The 15,022-nt window shown below is 47.3% G+C and overlaps 2 long non-coding RNA genes across 2 annotated transcripts; one reads left to right on the forward strand and one right to left on the reverse strand.

The window, feature by feature from the left end:
* Positions 1 to 279: 279 nt before the first annotated feature.
* Positions 280 to 3,305, reverse strand: LOC122369130. The gene is made up of 2 exons (XR_006254355.1): positions 3,102 to 3,305; positions 280 to 2,392 (listed from the first exon to the last, which is right to left on the reverse strand). It is a non-coding gene; the product is annotated as an uncharacterized LOC122369130 (long non-coding RNA).
* A 3,354-nt stretch (positions 3,306 to 6,659) lies between these two features.
* On the forward strand, positions 6,660 to 10,929 carry LOC122369123. The gene is made up of 2 exons (XR_006254354.1): positions 6,660 to 6,850; positions 9,090 to 10,929. It is a non-coding gene; the product is annotated as an uncharacterized LOC122369123 (long non-coding RNA).
* Positions 10,930 to 15,022: the final 4,093 nt, after the last annotated feature.

The following is a 15,022-nucleotide window of genomic DNA, read 5'->3' on the forward strand; positions in this document are numbered from 1 at the left end:
GGGGGGGGCGTTCCTCTGATGGGTCGGAGGTGTGAGGTACGTACTAACATGAGAGCCAGGAGGGGACAAGGGGCTGCACAGTGTGCACTACAGCTTTTGTACGGCGCATGACTGGTATAGTGGTATGGTGATAAGTGTTGTGTGTTGGGGGGGGGGGGGGAGGATCCTAAGGTTTGAGCCAGGGCGGTGTCTCATGATTGGTACTAAAACTGTTATTTCGGGTTACCTCAGCCTCAAGTCAAATAAAGCATGTCAAATGAAAAAAAAAAAATGTTGAACTTCTGTTTTATCACCGGCACAAGTATTTATTATACAGCATTCGTATTTCATCGTGATCGAACGTCTTGGTAGCATATCATCCATTATCATCTATCTCAAGGCGAAAAGCGGTGTCACGTTAACAAATAAAACATAATTTTAACAAATAACAACCAATCTAACCCGCGCCCCACTGGGGCCGTCCTGGATTTCCACGCCCTGCTGGGGGAGGGAGGTGTTTGAACACTTCCCTTCTAACTCGGCTCCTGGGCCACGTAGCGAAACGCAATAGGCGGCAATGTTCAAGAGAGCGTACGTAAAAAGTAATGACGAAATTACGTCGGTCACTTTAAGGTCGCTTTAAGGTCAGGTCAAAGGTCTAGCCCTGTGTCGGGCCACAGGCTCACTGAACGCGGCGATGGCCTCATATGCTATGGATCGGTGAGCATTGCCCGGTCAGTGAATCCCATTTTCATCTAAATTAAACCTAATTCACAATTATAAGGCGTAAGCATAACTTCCCAGCGTTCTGCCCGATTTTTTTTATCACATGACTAGCCAGGTTCGCTGCTATGACCTTTCAAAGTTTTCTTGACCGATTTGTTCCTATGTTCAAACAGTGTTGCGCAGCAAATAATTGCCAAGGAAATTAGGAATGTCAAGGAAAAGAAACTTTGATATCCGTTGGCTCTTGCAGCCTAGCTGTCACAGTTAGATAAATATAAATGACCGGTAAATACCCGTAAATGAAACGACTACATAAATTTTTGCTGGCAATGCACTGACCAGCTTGTGTTCTTTTGAATGAATGTCACATTGAAATTTTCCCTATCACAAATGATTTCAGTGCAAAACTAGGAGATAAGTAAGGTATCATTATCATAATGTTAACATTACTTCATGCTAAATTGTATCCAACACTCTTTAATTATCCCACCATGATACATGCGATATACAACAAAAGCAAGATGCGCATTGTTCTACAATCTACAGTCACACAGACAAACACACTACCTTACGCCGATCGTACGTACCTATTCACAGACCGAGTCCGTCACGACCTCCATAACATGAATGAGTCGAGTTGCACACAACTCAAAAAGCGTACCTAGCTGAATTTTAAACGAGTTTCTCAGTTGGTGTACTGTTACGCGTAGTTAAGATCTAGCCGAGCACACAGTGCTATGTATAGTCGTGACATCGTGGTACATCACGATGTGCATAAGCATGAGTCGTATGTAGGTAATAGGTATATTGCGGACAATAAGTGAACGCGGCGCTACCATCCCAGGATACACTACCACCTTGCTCAGTTAGCAGGGAGCTATGTAGGTCCGGTACTGGACTGGCGGGGGTCGGCTGGGGAACACAATGCGTTGGTCTGTAATCACGGGTCGGTTGGTAGCTACAGGCTGCCTTGGAGGAGCCACGGGACGTTTTTGTTTCTTCTTGATCTCAAGAAGAACTTCGTTCACGTCAACTTGTAAGTGTGCAAGTCCAGAACCGATGAGGCCAACGCCCTGACTCCCCCCGTCCCTTACATTAGTTCCACCGACAAAAGCATCAGGCTGCATAAAGATGATTGTGTCGATAGCGCTTGGTTTACTTGGTAACACGCTCGTAGGTAACTGTGCTACTGAATGTGTGAAAGGAAGCCGGAACGGAAAGTCGGGACGGACTTTTTTCGGCCGCGTTTTAAGAAGCTTGGGTGTAGGTTTTCGACTATGATGCAGATGTGGCAGGGGATTGGGTTTGTTCGTCTGCCTTTTCGGTTGTTTCTGAGTGGTTTTGCGACGGAGCTTGGCCTGCTGCCGTAGGCGACGACTCAGCGCGCTCGACAGCTGAGGGCTTCGCCGTGTCCGTCCAGCCCTGGCCAGCAGTCCCACGCTATAAGCCGATGGCGTCACGGGCACTCGATAGGTGCAGAGGGGGCGCTGGACCGGCGGCGGACGGATCACGACCGGCTGAGCTGTCGGTCGTGGTGTCCTCGCGTTGGAGGTACTGCTTACACGAAGACAGCAGACTGTAGAGCGCGGGCAGCCGTCAGAGGTGGCGCCATCTATACGGCAGCTGCTCGCCGAAACGCAGCTTCCGAGGAAGCCGCTAGATGTCACACATGGTTGTCCGGCCCGACCTGAGAAAGAACAAAACAGATGAAACTCATAGACCTGCATAAAAACAAGCATGGGGTTCTTGGAACCTTATCAATCCACACCCAGCTAGGGGTCCTGGATCTGGATTTTCACGCCCTCCTGGGGGATGTTTGAACACCTCCGCCCCCTTCTAACTCGGCTCCTGGGTCATGTAGCGATACGCGGAAGGCGGCGTTCGAAATGGTGCCGAAAATAAGGAAGAAATCACTTCGGTCAATTTTTTGGACAGGTCACTAGTGGCTAGTGAAGGCAAAATTTCGCCGTTTTTTCAGGTCGAATGTCGACAATATCCAAGAAGCCAGCGCATGACTCAGGAACCAATAGAGCTAGAGCGCCGCGAAGTGCATTCGATAGCCCTACTAACGCCCTTCCTGCGTACCTATTTCCCTCAAATTTGACCTAACGTCAATGGTTTTGCCTGCAGGGGGCAAAACTGCCAAAATACATAGCCGATTTTTTTTCGGAAACAGTTTTTTCTGCAATACTTCTTTTACTTAAGCCTTGCACGAGCTTACTTTTACCGGCATCGTCTTCCTCTCATCAAGACGCATCGAGTGTATTGATTATAATTTGGCCTTGAAAAGTCAACTTGAAAATTTGACCTCGGCTAAAATAGTTTTTAAGCTATAGCTATAACTATTAGGTACAAATTAGCTATCACACTTTTCAAGTTCCGCTGTTTAAACTCACCAGTAAATGATATAATCCGTCTTTGCCCGTCAGTCTGATGCACCAATGTCACCACCACCACAATCACAAACGTCGCCAGTATCTGTGGTGAGGCCATGTCTCTCTCCTACTCTCCCTATCTCCTCCTTTCCTCTCCCCTCGGCTGGTGCCACAGCCACCCCGACCCGTTCAGACGACGCCACTCTGCGCACTAGCGTCGCTGCGCCACCCTTATAAGCGAAACGGCCGAGCGAGCAGGTCACCGCCCCTCCCTCCCCCCCGTACCGCGCCCCGCGCCCCGCGGTTGAATTAGTTAACCCTCGCCCCCCCCCCCCCGTTAGGCTATGGGCGGACCCTACCACCTCTGGAGGGGGGCCGTTTCAGCCCCCTTGGGTCTCGGAAAGTCACCGACCGATTTTGAAAATTCAAACGGCATTCAATAGCGCCACCAGAAACCTACCTTGTGACCAAGTTCCGTTGACCTTGGTGCAAGCGATGACGTCACAGGTCAGCTCAAAGGTCGCATTTTTCACCGATTACGGGCCTTCAAAGGAATGCGTTATAACATCGAAATAAAAAGGCATGTTCGCCAGTGTTGGCTGGTGCGCGGCGAGGGACCAGGAGCGCGCACGGCAAGTCCTCAGTGCTGTGATCAAGGTCGGAGCTGCGGCGGCTCCAGCGTACAAAGACGGGCCGGGGCCAAATCGGGCGGGCGTGCAACACCTCTCGGCCAGTGACGCGACGCGACACCAGTGACGGCGACTCGGCCGCCTCCAAATTGTAACGGGAGGGGGGACGGGTGTCTGGCTGCTGTGGGGCTGAGGGGTCCCTGCCGGACGGCCATGCGGTATCTAACGAAACGAATCCGCCGGGCTCTCTTTGGCCGACGGGCCGGGGCTGTTTGCAACCAGGGGTGTGTTTCGGCCAACTGTGATAAAGTGATTGTAGTGTGCCGCCGGCAGCGGACGGGGACGGACTCGTGGAGAGCCCGCCCGGCTCTCCCGGATGTAACTACGGACTTGGAAAAGAGGCGTATCTGCGGTTTTAGGCGGAAATCGTTGTGCTGAGACCTGAATATGTTGTCTGGGTTCCTGACTCTCTGGGTGGTATTCTCTTCTGGCTTGTGTAGTGCTCGTTTATTGCGGCCAATAAAGTGAAATCGCCCCCCCCCCCAAAAGGTCAGGTCAAAAAAGGTCAGTTGTTATTTTGCATTAAAAGGATGTATATTCAATGCAGCTCATTACGGGCAATCCAATGGTGGTCTTCGTTTTTCTCTGCGTGGTCTATAACGGCTAAAATAAGTTTGAAAATTTTACGTCATAAGTTTTAAGCAGTTTTTTCGCCATAGCTTTGCCAAAGTGAAGCTAGCATGCTCAAATTTGGCATGTCAATAGCAGACCAATAGTTCTATAACATGCTTGCTGTTTTTTCAAAATTTTGATTTTTTTGTAATCTGGGGGCATTATGTAAAGATTCGTTTTTTAGTATTGGGGTCTAAATCGATAGCTTTTAAAAATTCGAGATAGCAATAATTATGTAGCCCTGGTAATCCTATACCTTTTCTACACCAGGCGCCCTGCGGGGGAGCGTTTGAACACTCCCCTGCGGTTTCTCGCAAATATCTCAAACAGGGCAGCGCAGAGTGCCACCGTTTTTGGTACATCTCATTATATGTATGTACATACATCTTTTCGCACATGTTGTTAAAATTTCAGACCAAGGTCACCCAAGGTCAGGTTACCAGGTCACGGCAAGTGACCTCACCTCATAAAACGTTTAGATGTCTGTCATAGCTACACCGAAAGGTCGATCGTTTTGAAACTTTCAGCAACTGATAAGAGCAACAATGTGTACAAAGTGCATCTCGGATTTTGGATATCGGTGACGTAAGGCCAGATCAATTTTGCGACCTCACCATTATAAGAGAATGGGAGAAAATGAAAATGCTCCTCTTTTTGACAAACGCCATTCAAAGCACTTTCAAACAACTCATAATAAGTACACCTGACACACTGAAGCGGAAAATGTTACCCGTGAGCCCTCATCATGTCCCTGAGGTCACCTCAGGTTACAAATGGAGTCTAACAGTTTTTCGCTAACAACTTCTCATAGATGCATGCTAGAGCGATGAAAACACCTTAGATGAGTTCGGCTCGACGATACGGATCGACTGATATGCAACATGACCTTTTCCAGTCATGTCATGACCTTGACCTGAGGTCAGATTTTCAAGTTGACCCTTTAAGGTCAAGTTATTGTTCATTCGACGTGTCTCTACCAGAGGAGCACGATGCTGGTAAAATCAATGTCGTGATTCTCTTGAGTAAAAGAAATTACCGAGAAAGAAACTGAGAACCTGAGAGCCTTTTTTGGAAAGAGCATTAAAAGTGCTATCGAGCACGCTTTTCTGCGGTGCTGTAGCTTTATTGGTTCCCGAGCTATGTACCAGGTGGCTCGAAAATGTTGGAATAGGCAAGCGGGATGTGGGTTAAATTGGCTTTGGGGCACCACTTTACTATTCCCGATTGATATGAAAACTCACAGTAGCCGTGTTTGCATGGTTTTACACCATATTCAGGCCTTCGCTAGTAAAAGATCAAAAGTTCGAAATTAAGGGCCTCCCTAATGGTCATTTGATCCGGCTAGAAAAAAAGTCCTCAAATCATTTGTCGCATACCTCATTCCTTTTTAACAGAAGAAGACCCTCAGTGGCCTGACCTGAACTGACCTGGACATCTTAAGACTGTCTAGTTTTATCCACAAATCGTCCGTCCATCTCCAAACGACGACAGCAGCCTAGCTAGCGTGCTCCAGGACGGAGGTCGCTGGCTGCGATTATGAAGGTCACCCGTCCCAGATCACCTCATGTAAATCAGCCACCCGGGCTGCGCGTCTCCGGCTGGAGATACTGGGTCTTAGCCGGGCGGGCCTCCGCGGGATTTCCCCGAGAGGAACCCGAGAGAGGTCAAAGGTCAGGTTATATCCGCTAGTATCGGATGAACGGGATAGTACCGCAGGGAGTGTAGGGTATTATGATGTCATCACTGTTTTCGGGCCTGAATTTCAATCGGAGATTTATCATGTTTGTAGGGATGTATGGAGAGCGAGAGAGAGAGAGAGAGAGAGAGAGAGAGAGAGAGAGAGAGAGAGAGAGAGAGAGAGAGAGAGAGAGTCGAAGTGAACGCTAAGATACAGGCACTTCCTGCCACGTACGGTGACTAGTTAGTTAGCTGCTGTTGTGTTCATTGCACAGTGCCGTGATAAATGTGTCTAAGCCAGGCATCTATATAAGATTCAAAACAGCTTTTCAGGCCCAACTTTGCTGGCTGAAATATGCAATACCTGGTTGCATAACGCGAGGGAGATCCCGTGCTATAACATTTGATGCGCGCTGCTAAAAACTTCATTGTCTACCCAGGGTATTTCCAAAGTGCGCAGACACCCAACAGAGCCACTGGCCAGTGTAGTAGACCGTCACGATATTCAGGCACGAGGTGCGCAATAATGTTTCATTTACATACTAGCCGGTGCAGAGCGGAATGTTGTCTGTCCAAGCGGACGGGGCCGCCCACGTATTATAAGGCCCGGGTGCACGGGCGCAGACCGGACATTGCGTGCTCGCTCCGGAAGAGCAAGGACTGTGAATGTCCTCAGGTCACCTGAGATGATCTTCGTTCGACGACAGGTGGTGATGGTGATGGTGCTAGTGCTGGTGGTGCTCTTGGTGATGCACCAGTCGGCAGGACAGAGGCGGATTGTGTCCTTTTTTGGTGAGTCCTAAACGCGTAGTAAACAGTTTATGGGGCGCTGGTGACAGTAAATCTATATTTCGGGAAGTGTTGATATTTTTTTAATTAAATAATTATCCGTAAAAGCTGATATTTTTAGACCAATAGTCTGTCCTATAAGGTCAATGCTCCATCCATGTAGTATCGCAACAGACGTCATGACATGAGCATTGAGCTCGCTTCAAGAAAAATTGAATAGTGGTGTCTTATCCTGTTAATCGTTCTGTCTTAGTTTTCATTACAGGTGTCAATAATACTCATGACATTTATTTGCTTCTTGCATTTCTCTTTGTTCTGCACGGCAACGTGAAGTGACAAACATGAAGTGTTTCTTGATAGCAAAACATAGAGGATAAAATAAAAAATAAAAAAGATGAAATAGAAAATAGAAAACCAAAAATGAAAAGTCAAAGTTGCAATTTATGTTTTATTACAATTAATGTAGAATTAATTCTAGTGCAATTCAAAGGTGTTATTGTGTATTTTTTCATCCAAATAGGTAGGTATAGATAATTGCATCTATTTTTATTCCTCATTTTTGTTACATAATGTATTTTTCCTTTGAATAGGGAGAATAATAACTGTCATGCTTTCAAAATACAGATTTAAATTCAAAAGGGAATATGGTATTGGGAAAGTTTGCACGGCACCGTTATCACCCCCCACGGCCCACCATAAGAGAGAGAGAGAGAGAGAGATCCCTTTATTGGCAGACTCTGGGTCCATAAGAAGTAACACACAATGATGATGACGTGGCAATCATATGATGATGACGGTATGAAGATGACATGGGTACATGACCAACATCAGCAGCGCTCAACCGCACAATGCTGCAGTCCACACTTTACGCATAGGAGATGTGTGGGCGATATCACTGTAATACAGTGTAGACATTATTCGGTTTTCTGACTTTTTCAAACGCGACATGAAATTCCACACAGCTCTGCGATAGGCCGCATCAAAGCCATCTATGTGTTCTTGCGCAAACATTCCAGAGGCACTACAATATTTAGGGTAGCCTAAAAACATTCTAGCAGCGTTATTGAAACACACTTTAAATTTCCGAAGAACCGATGCATGAAACGAGTGCCATAAATGCATGTAGCTGATGTTAGAACAATATGCATTGTACAAATACTTTTTAACCGAATATGTACATAAAGCGAATTTACGACTCAATGAATTGGCACGACAACACAGTGATCGGTACTGATGACAAATCTCGACATTGTCCACTTTGGTTCGTGTGCTCGAAATGTGGTATCCAAGATACTTATATTCGTCGACATATGAAAGCACACTATTGCACAATGATATCTTAGGAAGTGATAGATTTCGAAGACTCACGGGAAGCATGGCCATGCAGACTGTCTTTTTAGTATTGAATAGAATGTCATGATCTTTCGCATACTCGGAGCAAATGTTCAGCAATTTTTGAAGCCCAAAAGGCGTAGGCGAAAGAATGACCATATCATCTGCATAATAGAGATGGTTGAGACTACCTAGATAATGGCACCCCACGCCACTTTGGTCGAGAAGAGTCGATAAACCATCCGTATATGCATTAAACAAATAAGGTGAGAGAATGCCGCCTTGCCTAACGCCATTTGACACGGAAAAACCATCAGATAATGCCTTACCCCATCGAACATGAAAACGCTGCGACCTATACCACGAACTGAGTAATTTCACTAAATTTGAATCCATCCCCTTATCAAGTAATTTGTCAAACAATGTCCAGTGATTTACACGGTCGAATGCCTTTCGTGCGTCCAGGAAACATATGAATACAGGGCTATCATTTCGTAGGAAATAATCAGAGATCTCTTTAAGCGCATATATAGCCATGTCTGTAGAGTGTTTTTCTTTAAAAAATAAGGTTTCTGCATAAGGTTTCTGCATGATAATGATGCAATGCAAAATAAATGTTGGGCAGAATCCCCCCCCCCCGAAAAAATCTCAGACTGTCTTTTGAGCTTTAGTCATGTCTTTCAAAACATTGTTAAATATACATATTCAAATTTTTTTTTTATTTTTTGTCTAAAAATTTGTCCTAGCTCTTTATAAACGGCTCCAACAAACCCTAATGTTCAGGACTTTCAACTAGTCTCGCCCCCTCCCCCTCTCCCCTCTCCAGTAAGGGGTAACTCGAGATCGCTGGTGGCACCAGCGATCAGCGATTAACTGTGTTGCGCTGTCTTAGATTGTCACCTTTTCACAGGCCAGGCTGGCCGGTCATGCGTGACATCTACCGGCTTCCTCGGAAACTGCGTCTCAGCGAGCAGCTGCCGTATAGGTGGCGCCACCTTCGGCCGCTGTCCCGGCTTTACCGTCTGCTGCCTTCGAGTAAGCAGCACCTCCAACGCGCGGACACCACGCCCGACAACAGCTCGGCCGGCCGTGGTCCGCCCGACGCCGGCCCGGCGCCGCCTCTGCACCTATCGAGTGCCCGTGTCGTCATTGACTTCCAGCGACGGGCAGCTGGCTAGATCTGGGCGCTTCAGACGAAGTCCTCAGAGGTCACGACCTAGCATCTGCGATTGCCGTTATGAAATCCGTGACGGTAAGCCGCAAAAGGTGTGCCCTTTTGTAGCTGGATGTCAGGTGACTGGGCCCGATTCCCAGGCGGTGGGGCTGATCGGAACCCGCCGGCCGACGCTGAACCTGAACAGCGTGCTCTCCCAGCTCAGACGGCCGAGACCGACCCAGTATCGGACCGTGGTGACACTCTGCTAGGTCAGCAGGGGTCACGTGAGGTCAAATGGGGTCAGCTGAAGTTAACAGAGGTCATACGGGGTCAGCTGGAATTGGCAGAGGTCAGACAGAGTCAACTTGAGTTGGTCATATGAGGCCAGCAGAGGTCATAGGTACGGGATCAGATGGAACTAACAGAGGTCAGACGGGGTCAAAAAGGTTCAGCTGAGGTCAGCATGGGCCAGAACAGTTCAGTCAGTTGGCCAGCTTGATAAAGTCAAATGCTGTCAGAAGAACGTAGATAATGAATGTTTTCTAGTGCTGTAAATTATGTTGTTGATAAATATACATAGGTGACATAGTCGCATAGTTCTGTGATGATAAAACACAACACATGCAGCACTGAACGATTATGTATAGAAAGAGAGACATGGAAAAGCAAAGCCCAAACAGACTCCATCTAAATTCATTGAATAAAACATCGCATACTGTTATTGGAATTGCATTATTAGATACAAGCTTTTTGCACCAAATGCAAAGTAAAACATGGTAAAAACTATTTGTTACGTTATCAAACTAATGTTATGTGAACACCTCTGAAGCCTCATTGCAAATTGAATTGATCGCGACCCGCGACTACAACATTAAAAAGCTTTAAACATCAAATGCCAAAGCGTTTACAGGCAACTTTTGTGGCCGGTGGCATTTAGAAAATGGACAGCCGGAACCTTATTGACATATTAATGGAACAAATGGGTCCCCAACAAAACAGACGCGCTGGAATCAAACGAAGGACGTTGCGTAGTTCTAAGCGATGAGTTGTAAAAACGTGGGTGCTTGCATGTAACAGCGCCTTTATTTGATGACTTAAGTGTGTTCGACGCTGGTGTGAAACTGTGAACTAACTGTGACATACAGATGTAGCCTGAAGACCCTGCATGTATGTTTACAACCGATGTGGCGACTGGCTACTGTACTCACGGAGAGCCGTGTGCACCAGCTTAGCGTTTTTGATAGCATGTATGTATGTATGAATTTACGATCATGGGCGATCCACACATGGCGTGGCGATTACTGCCCATGCAGTAATCGCCGCAGTGATTAAGCAATCATCTTCCAGGGTCGTCTTCAGGATCGAAATATTTGTACCTATGCCCCTGCAGCTGACGTTACTTGTACGACCATGCGAACTGCGAAGTAGCCAGTGGGCTGTCATTGTGCTAATGCTAATGCAATACTAATGCAATAAATACTTGGGCATTAAGTTCAATTAACGAACTTTCAGAGATGGCGCTGATAGTGGATAGAGGCCAGTGTTCAAACGTGTGTGTATGGTGAACTTGTTAAATATATTGAACGTTAACGTGTTTGACTGTCTTTAAACTTTGCTATACTGGCAACGGGTAATTGACGCAAGTGCTCGCGGATTGGGCATGGGTCTGGAATGGTTAGAGCGAAAGGTTAGATTCTAACTGACTTGGACCTCACCAAATTAAATCAGAGACTACATTTCTGATATTGTAAGCGACTTCAACCCAAACGACTTTGTTATTTTGTAGGTCTCCTGCTAGCATAATAGATCATAAGACATTTCTCCATATCAATTTATTTGAACTCTGGTGCCAAGGTGACAATACTTTCAAGGTGTTATATTTTGCCGACGGGACGATACTGGCAGCATACTGCCAGATACCGAAAACATCCTACATTCTGTGTGATCTAAAATACGAGCCCTTTTGCGCTCCCATTCTAGTTATTCGCCTCACCCTTGCGATTTTCTGTTTTATGTTATTTTATTTTACTTAATTTTATTTTGTTTTTATTTTATTTTATTGCTTCGATCATGCATGCTCGTTATCTATGTACTTCTATTCTACTTTATCGCTCTAAATATTGCTCGCAATCATTTTCTCACTCTCAGTTTGGGCACCATCAATAGACACGCGGAAAGGCTCCGTATGACGTTTGATGAAAATATTCATGTCTTCGTCACGTCCCGTATGCTTTGATGATAAAATACGCTCGGTACCCAAAATTGCTACGCTGAAAATTGTGGCCAAGGGAACGACCATCAATACAGCTAGCATATCGCGAAACGATAACCCTCTGATGCTGGAAGGTAGTCCGCATTTTTCCATGCCTCGCTTCGGCCATCTCTTCTTGAGACGAGAAATCACTCCCGCACTCCTCATTTTCAGCATCACCTTGTTGACTGCCTGTCGAAGCGATCGTTTTCCCTTGGCGAAGGCGAGGTACCCCTGTCGCGGAAAATCCGTGGTGGTTGGATCATTCAGAGGGACCATGTGACTGTGACACCCCGCGGATCCAAGAGCGTAATGCATCCGGTCACCATCGAGGAACAAAAGAACCTCGGGCCCGACTAGATGCAGAAGCTCGCGCTGCTCTGCCGCTAGATTTGCCGGGAGGTAGCGGTCTCCTTGAAGCACAAGCTCGCGCACTTTTCGTTCGTCCATGTTGACACTTCCAGCCCAACGGTCCAGATCCTCGGCGCCGGGTTCCATGGCGATCTTCCAGTTGGGGAGCTCCAGGAACTGTTTGAGGGTTGTGATTGGCCTGTGAACGATGGGGACCGTCAGGTGGGACATCAGGTTCGCCGTGTAGCTGATGTAGATGATGATACTCAGGAGCCAAGCCACCAGAAACATGATCCTCGCCGATGCTGTTCTTGGAGTTGACACCCAGCCTTGTCTCAGGATGGACATCAGACAGGAGAAGATAGACGACCCTAAGCTCACATCTTCGTGATCGTTTACTTCGCGCTTCAACCGCTTGCGTTGGGCACAGAGTGAGAGTCCCAGAGCTCCAGCTATTCCCAGTAAAGCAGCAAGCAAGGTCCACCAGACGTACACATGAAGCGGCTTCAGAAGTAGTCCAAACAGCTCGGTCGAGATGCGATGAGCCTCTCCCGTCTGGCTACTCACGAAGAAAGTGTTGTGGTAGGAACTCAGTGGCACTGCGTCCGCAAAGTCAACCACTTTAGCCCTCTCTGGGGTCATACCGAGCCAGGTGAGGGCGACGTCGGCCCTGCCATAGGCCAGCTCACCCGTCATGCCTCCCCACGTACCATTTGCGCCCAGGTTCCCGAATCCTCCCGAAAACAGCGGAACGATTCGGTAGTTCAGGCGGAGCTTGTGAGCCAGCATCTGCCATAACTCGAAGATGTATCCGCTGAACTCGAAAGTGCCGTTCGGTTGACGATCAATGAAGAAGTAGGGAGGATCGTGGAAAGCTGTTACGGTGAGCTCCTCTGATTGCCAGCTTGGAGATTCGGTCTCCCATCCTTGTCCAAGGACATGAAGAGTAGCGCTTGAGCTCATGTGCTCAACGATACCTCTACGATCTCTGGAAAGTTACTTTACTCTCAACGAACTAAAGGATTATGGTCCTAAGCTAAAAATCGCCAGTCCAGTGGATTGATAGCCAGTACTTCCACTACACCAGCTGTCCGCACGTACTGAACTGCCCGTCCACTGAACTGCCTATCCACTAAACTGTCAGCCCACTACGCTAGCCGCCCATTGGACTTTGTGACCGTCCACTGGACTGAGTAGACCAACTGCGGTGTATGTCTACTGAGCTACCCATTCATCAAAATGCCACCTTTCACATAAATGACGTCCACATAGCGAGCCGTGTTAGCGGGTCATGCGACCAGAACTCCTCAAGCAGCCGCACTTCTGTTTGTTACAGATAATCCATACTGCGAGGCCATAGGTCTCTTTCAGTCTCCCCAGTGCCATTAAAAAGATGATATATCGAAACGATGACGAGGAATGCAGTGCAGGTGTTAGAAATTTAAGGAGATATAAAATTGAGTAATTGTGTTGTGTTTGGATCGTTTATCTTACACTCACTCTCGCAATGGCAGCAACGTTTTAAAATTATGGAAGCCGAAAATGACCGTCGATTCGAATGGCAGTTACCAAATGCGCAAGTTTTTGGTACCAGTACATCCCGTCGCCATCCGTGAAGAGCAGTAGACTAGTACACCTCGGGTCCGACTAGATACAGATTGTAGAAGTTAATGCTGCTCTGCGGTTAGATTAATCGAGAGGTAACTATCACCTTGCAGCATTAGCTTGTCACTTTCTTTCAAATCTTTGGGAATATGCTTTCAAGACATAAACTAAGCGTAAACGGTGAGCCGGGAGACCCTCAGCAAAGATCTTGACTTTCAGTTATCCCGTGGCCCGTGCGGACTGAATGTGCGTCAACACTCATCATACAGGGTGTCCAGAAAAAAAAGATACTACGGAACTTAAGTCGCATTAATTAACGCACGTGCCGATTTCTTTCCAACTTCATATGCTTATAGTGCAAGATGTGGCAAAACTCATGCGCACTGTAATACGTCGTTGGAAAGCTGTCTGCCTGACCTCCGAGATGGTCAACATGACCATCAGTCACCTGCAGACTGTGCTAGTGCTGGAGCTGATCCGCCGGAAGGCCGCTCACATTGAGAATCTGCTTTGAGGAGCTGCCGTGACTGACCAAAGGGTTTACATGTCATGTGGCACCTGCTGTCTGTTTTGCCATATTGTTGCGAATACAAGCATGTGCCATTTTAAAATGTGCGGTGTTTATTTTTGGAATTACAGCAAAAAATAATAGTATCCGTTTTTTCTGGACACCCTGTATGTCATATCGCTTTGTCCGTGAAGCCAGCGGCTAAAAGCACTTTGGGAATGTTGTGGCGTCCCCACGTTCAACATCGAAACCGTTCAGCTACTGAACCGCTGTCTGTCTTTTGTGTTGGAACCGCAGGAGACCGTCAGTGCGAGCATACTCCACGTCTACCCCTTCCTTCCTTTTTATCCCTTCCTTTTGTGGCGAGGACATGGGGAGTGGTAGTGTGTACTCGAAGTGTGCGAGCGTCATGACTCGCAAGTCGCAACTTCAATTTACAAAATCGAGTGGGGAACGGTCGTCTTTTGGCGCAAAGTGCGCTGTGCGGGGCCGCTTCGTCGTCTCCTCTTGTTGGTTCAGAATCAGATAATAAATTGTTCGCCGGTACTGAATGCATTGTCACGTCAGCGCGTAGTCTATTGGTGATTGTCGTCGCTATGGCAACGTTCATCTGTTTGTTGGCTGCCATGACTGTGTGTTCAACGTCCCATAGCCGTGTTGATGGCTCTTTTCACGCAACGGAATCGAAGGTCGCCGGGACATTACAGTATTCGGTGTTGGAGCTTATCGTTGTCAGGTATATTCAGAGATTGATAAAATACTTCCTTCGATGATTTTTGCGAGCTGCGGTTACAATGTAAAACAGCATCAACCATCCGTTCCCCCTCCCCCTCCAGCTAACATGCTAGACGAGGACAGTAAGGAAGTTGTGACACACCCGCTCACGGAAGCCCCGCCGTATCGCGGTCCCCTATCTGTCTGCAGTGGCCAGTATGGCAAGTCACGCGGACTCACCATCATTCTTGCCACGTC

Source organism: Amphibalanus amphitrite, unplaced genomic scaffold (genome assembly GCF_019059575.1).
Source record: "Amphibalanus amphitrite isolate SeventyFive unplaced genomic scaffold, NRLGWU_Aamphi_draft 001008F_arrow, whole genome shotgun sequence".
NCBI classification, from domain to species: domain Eukaryota; kingdom Metazoa; phylum Arthropoda; class Thecostraca; order Balanomorpha; family Balanidae; genus Amphibalanus; species Amphibalanus amphitrite.